The following is a 6,136-nucleotide window of genomic DNA, read 5'->3' as shown; positions in this document are numbered from 1 at the left end:
GCACGTCCATGGGGCATGGGAGATCTTTAAATCCCATAACCCTTACAGAAGCCGGATTTGAACTCAGGTCCTCCTGACTCCAGGGTTGGTGCTCTATTAATTGTGCCACCTTGCTGCCCCCATGTGTATATATATATATATATGTATATGCATATGCATATGCATATGTATATGTATATGTATATGTATATGTATATGTATATGTATATGTATATGTATATGTATATGTATATGTACTGTGTGTATACATAGACTCTCCTTTCTCCACAATATCTACCTAAATGGAATCTGAAAAAAAGTACCATTGATATATATGTATTTCAGCATTTGTGCTTAATGAAATGCTCCATGAAAATTTATCAGCAGAATGATTTTTCTCAGCGTGAATGAAAAAAAGACATATTTGAAAAATAGTCAAAGACCATAAACATAATCAAAATCAATACATATTCAATGAAGATGTATAATGTGCTGGTCTTGGAGCAATGGAAAGAGCACTGGACAAGGAGGCAAGAACCAAGACATGGTTCTATTCCTGACTCTGCCATTTACTAGCAATGGTGATCCTGGGAAAGTCATTAAACCTATCTTGATCTTGCATTTTTCACCTCTAAAAATTGGAGTTTTGCCTGGCTTTTATCTGATGTCCCTTCTGTCTATAGCATTGTATAATTTACAACAATATAGGTTAATCTTTGCTCCTCTCCCCAGTCCAGATACACTTTTTGAAATATTTCTTTAGTGAGGACAGGTGGTTGACTTTTATGCATTCATGCAAGGGTAGCTTTGTGTATACACAATATACAATACATATAATTATATATATGCATATGAAGATACACACATATATACATGCATAATATACATATATATGAATTATGGAATAAATACATTTTCAGACATGGGCCCAATGTGTGGATTTGTTTTGCTTGACTATACTATTATTTTTCTTAAAGGGAGAGCTTTTATTTGGAGAAGGGGTTATGAGAGATAGTGGATAGGGCAGTGATAGTGACAACACAAAAGGAAGAAAATTAAAAAAAAAGGAGTGCCCCTTAAGAAATTTAAATACTCAGAAGAGAACAAAAAGAATTTCAGAAAGGAATATGAACAAGGAAGGCAATGCTAAAGCTACCAAGTCACATTTAACCTCTATGCGGTACTCTGCCTGGGTCCACTTTCCCTTTATAACTTGCAGATTAGACTTCTCCCAGTTAGACTGTTGGATGCTACATCAAGGTGGCTCCTCCCAGCCAGTAGACTCTCTTAACAAAATCATTTTAACATTCCTTCCATACACCCGAGTGGCACTTTTCCATCAAAATGGTGTCTTTTGGGAAGAGTGGGCTCAAACTTGAGAAAAACAATAATGCAACATAAATGTAGAAAACACTTGTGGGTATGATAATTCACAACTCAGGAGGAGTGTATTTTCAAGGTCCTTTCCCTGTTCCCCTCCACACCCCCCATGTCTTTTTTCTATTTTGAACAGTCAGGTGTGGTATCTGTGAGAGATGATGAGATGATGGTGGTTCCACTATCTGGTTTGGTTGTTCTACTGCTAGTCTGGGCTAACTCCACAGAGGGCACATAGTTTCAGATTGATTTGCTGGGCTGTCTTGGCTGGACTGCTCTTCAGTTAGGCTGGGCTGTTCTATTCAACTGGGCTTGTTCCTTGATGGTAGCTGTGGTCTTCCCATGTCCCATCTCCCACTTCAATCTCAGTGTATGCCCTCAGTTGAGATAGAGTTACTCTTTTTCAGAAAGGGAAGAGATCCTTTTAAACCTAGGATTGTCAGAAGAAAAAGTTGCTAGCTGGGGTGAGTTTTGAGGTTTTTTTTTTTTTAATCTCCAGGGTAGTGGGTGGCTGTACTGTGAAGGATAGCCTCTCTCTTTCTTTTTTCTTCACCTGCCAGGAAGCTGGTGGCAATGAAAAGAGACAAAACCTCTTCTTTTCTTTTTCTGCATCAGGTAGCAGGTGGCAGTGCAGAGATACAGTCTATGGTTTTCAAGGACAACCCTTCCTGGTTCAGGTCTTTATCACCATGGTGAGAGAGATAACACCCTAAGTTCTAGGGGTGGGGAACCTGCAACCTTGAGGCTGCACATGGCCTTCTAGGTCCTTGGGTGTAGTCTTTTAGCTGAGTCCAAGCTTTACAGAACAAATTCTTTTATTAAGAGGATTTTTTCTATAAAGTTTGAATTTAGTCAAAAAGGTCACATTTGAGGATCTCAAGGGCCACATGTGTCCTCAGGACCGAAGGTTCCCCATCCCTGCAACTCATGCAAATGATCCAGTATATTTCACAAACTCTCATCAGCCCAGAATCATTTGATGAGAGTAATCACCAATTAGCTCTTGTTTTCTAACTTTTTAAATCTAATATTCCCTTGTTGGTCTGATGCAAATAAGTCTAGGAAAAAGGCATTGAGGCAATCTATGTCCTGAGTCATGTCTGTTGACAGACACTTTGTACCCTGCCTTTACCCCCACTACTTACAGACTTGTCAAAGTAATAAAGGCATATCTTTACATATACCAAAATTTTTGTTTAATAAATATTCACAGTATCATGTACACTCCTTTGTTTTCTGTTCTTTTTGCAAGAAAATGTTTATATATTGATGTTCACCAAAATTTATAATGATGAAAAATGAAGAAAGATGGTGAACTGAGGGATCATGGATTCATTGAGTTATAAATACAAACAGGAGGTTATGCTAAGTAATAAATCAATAAATAGATCAATAAAATTCAGTTCAGCTTCTATTAAATGTCCTGATCCTGACATTTAAGACCCTCCATAATCAAATGCCAAACTATCTTGCCAATTGCATTTCACATTGATCCCTTTCACGTGCATTCCATTCCATGCCTCCTTCTTGTCTTGCCCTCTTCTGCCTCTATACTTTTGTTCATGTCATTTCTTATTACTGAAATGGACTTGCCCTTCTTCCTCTCCTCATAGACTCCTCTCTCTATCAGTTGAAGGCCTTTCTTTCTTCTGAACCTCACCACAACCATAGATTCTTTCTTGGTCCTACTAAGTGAAAATACTTTCTTCTTCATCATATTTCTCCTAACATTTTGCTTGAAACTCTCCACACTTATTTCACTCAACCCTCTGTCATAGTTCTTTGTGTACATGCCAATCCTTCACTGCATTGTGAGCTCCTTGAAGCTAGTGTTGGGGTAGAATCTAGTTTTGTATCCCTAGCATCTAGCATAGTGCCTTTCTTGTCATAGTCAATTAATAAATTTGAATTAAGTTGAATTGAGTTGAATCATATCAAATCAAAGTCAGATGGATACCCAGGTATCTGGGTGGGAGACATAGAGCAGGGAGTTAAAGAATCAACTTGAGAGAGCTGTATTCCTCCGGTTCCTTTTATCATCTACATAGCCTTTCTTTCATTAGCTGGGCCAAGGAAGCCCTTATTGAGAAGAATTCTAGAGACAGCACAGGAGATGCTTTTTTTGGGTCCTACCCACTGTTCCACTGAGAAGACTGGAGTTGAGCTCCCTTTAGAGTATGAGCACTTGTCTTCCTGTCTACCTCTCCTTCTTCCATTCAATTCCAGAATTCCTAGGCCTTCACTCTTCAATTCCCTAAGTTAAGAAATCAGATCTTCCCTATTCAATGCTCTTCCTGTACAAATATATCTACCTGCTCTTTGTATCTCTCATAACTATTCAACCTGTTCTTCACTCTTGTTGCCTACTCTAGGTATCATAACAACTAATTCTCTTTTGGTAATATTTGACTCTATCCAATCTGAGCTCCATGATAAGCCACTTTAGATGTCCTTTCCTCTTTTTTTTTTTTAAGCAATCTGGGTTAAGTAACTTGTTCAAGGTTACATGGCCAGTTATTTCTGGGTGTGGTGCTGAGTATCTGAGCCCAGATTTGATCCCCAGGTCATCCCAACCCTGGGGCTGGTGCTTTTACTCACTGAGCCACCTGGCCACCCCTAAGCAATTGGGGTTAAGTAACTTGCTCAAGGTTACATGGCCAGGTGTTTCTGGGTGGGTGCTGAGTATCTGAGCCCAGGATTCGATCTCCAGGTCATCCTGACACTGGAGCCAGTGCTCTTACTTGCTGTGCTACCTGGCCACCCTGATGTCCTTTCCTCTTGATCTTTCACTGTGTATAATACACCAATTGTCCTTGGAATATTCTCATTTTAAATTTTCTATTGCTGTTCCATGCAGGATCCCTTTCTCTTCCTTCTTCCTGCCCCTCCCCCCAAATAAAACATTTCTAGAGAAAGTCAGCAGCATCTAGTTAGCCACTATGAATTCATGATATCTCACTCTGTCTTCAAATACTCACGGGTCTCAGTCTTTTTTTTTTTTTTTGCTTTTTGGAGGGCGAGGGCAGGGCAATTGGGGTTAAGTGACTTGCCTAAGGTCACATAGCTAATAAGTGTTAAGTGTCTGAGGCCAAATTTGAACTCAGGTCCTCCTGACTCTAGGGCTGGTGCTCTATTCACTGCACCACCTCCGGACCATCTCAGTCTTAAGAAAAAGATTGCACTTGCTGATATTGCTCCCTCTAGCCTGTTCTCTTTCCATTGCCATACTTTTCAAATGAGTAGTAAATTAATTTTCTCCCACTCCTTACTATCCATTTCTCCTTAAAATTCGGTAACTTGCCATCGATTCAACTGAAATTCCTGTCTTGAAGGTTGCCAGGTTCTTCATGCCAAATCCACTGATTTTTCTTCATATTTATTCTCCTGAATCTCTGTAATGTTTATCAATGTTGACCTTCCTTGACATTCATTTCTCTGTTGGGCTCTGTGGCACTCTATTACCATATTTCTCTCTTACTTCTTTGATTAAGTTCCTTTTTCTTTCATTGCCTCTTTTCTCCTCTTGTCCCATCACTTCATACAAAGTTTAGTATTTGATCCTCAGCTTTTATCCTTTTATATTTGTTCCTTTGGAGATCACTTTGCTTAAATTCTATTACTTCTATGCAGATGACTTCCAAATCTCTCTCTGGGCCTTAACTCTCTCCTGAGTCATACCTTCCCGTTTGCTGAACACTTAGAATATTTTTTTGTTGTTGTTTAGTCATTTCAGTTGCATTTGACTCTTTTTGATTCTTTTTCTTTTTTTTACAAAGACACTGGAGTGGTTTGCCATTTCCTTCTCCAGCTCATTTTATAGATGAGAAAACTTAGGCAAATAGCATTGAACAACTTGCCCAAAGACATACAGCTAGTAAGTGTCTAAGGCTGGATTTGAACTCAGGAAGATAAGTTTTCCTGATTCCAGGCCCCATGTACTATCCACTGCACTATCTAGCTACCCATTTAGGATTAGAGGATCATCTGTTCAGAGCTAAAAGTGACTAACTTCAGAGGCCACCTATTTGATCTCCTGATCTTCTCATTTTTACAGACGAGCAAACTGAAATCCAGAGAGGTTAAGTGATTTGTCCTGGGTCAAAGAGGTAATTTGTGTCAGCTGGAATTTGAACCCAGATCCTCTGACTTCTCACTCTTTCCACTGTACCAGAACTTTACTTGAGTGTCCAACTTTTAGCTCACATTATTTAGTAGTTTAAGTTTTTATAGTTTCAATGATGCAACTTTACTATGACTTGGTAGGATGGTCTTTGAGTGTTGCTATAGCCAGAACATTTATCATCCTTTGGCCAACCCAGAGATAAGCATCTCTTAATTTATCTAGATTTGTTCAACAACAACAGGAAGGCATAACTGGGCCTATACTCAAAACCTTCCTGGGGTGATCGGGGGGCAGCTAGGTGGTGGAGTGGATAGAGCTTGGGGCCTAGAGTCAGGAAGCTTAGGTTCAAATTTGGCCTCAAACACTTACTAGCTGTGTGACTCTAGGCAAGTCCCCTAACCCTGTTTGCCTCAGTTTCTCATCTGTAAAATGAGCTCAAGAAGGAAATGGCAAATCACTCCAGTATCTTTGCCAAGAAAACCCCAAGTAGCATCATGAAGAATTGCACATGACTGAAAAAGAAAAAAGAGTGATAGAGCCTACTAGAGTTAATACTCTGTTGGTATAGCCTTAGAGAACCCAGGAAAATCATCCACATGATGAGAAAGCATAGGTGTAGGACAGTGATGGGGAACCTGTGGCCTCGAGGCCACCTGT

General features: G+C 39.6%; 1 protein-coding gene across 1 annotated transcript in view; it reads right to left on the bottom strand.

The window, feature by feature from the left end:
- The window catches only part of UPK1B (uroplakin 1B), a 490,606-nt gene extending 485,311 nt beyond the window's left edge, over nt 1-5,295 (bottom strand). The window contains exon 1 of the mRNA XM_069069970.1: nt 5,286-5,295. The gene's annotated coding sequence lies outside the window, so the exon portion shown is untranslated. The remainder of the gene's footprint in view (nt 1-5,285) is intronic.
- Nucleotides 5,296-6,136: the final 841 nt, after the last annotated feature.

Source organism: Petaurus breviceps, unplaced genomic scaffold (genome assembly GCF_028583685.1).
Source record: "Petaurus breviceps papuanus isolate PSGF00001 unplaced genomic scaffold, PetGlider_PUasm1.0 90792, whole genome shotgun sequence".
In the NCBI taxonomy this organism is placed as follows: Eukaryota; Metazoa; Chordata; class Mammalia; order Diprotodontia; family Petauridae; genus Petaurus; species Petaurus breviceps.
The sequence above is the reverse complement of the archived record's forward strand: the minus strand, read 5'-3'. Positions and strand labels throughout refer to the sequence as shown.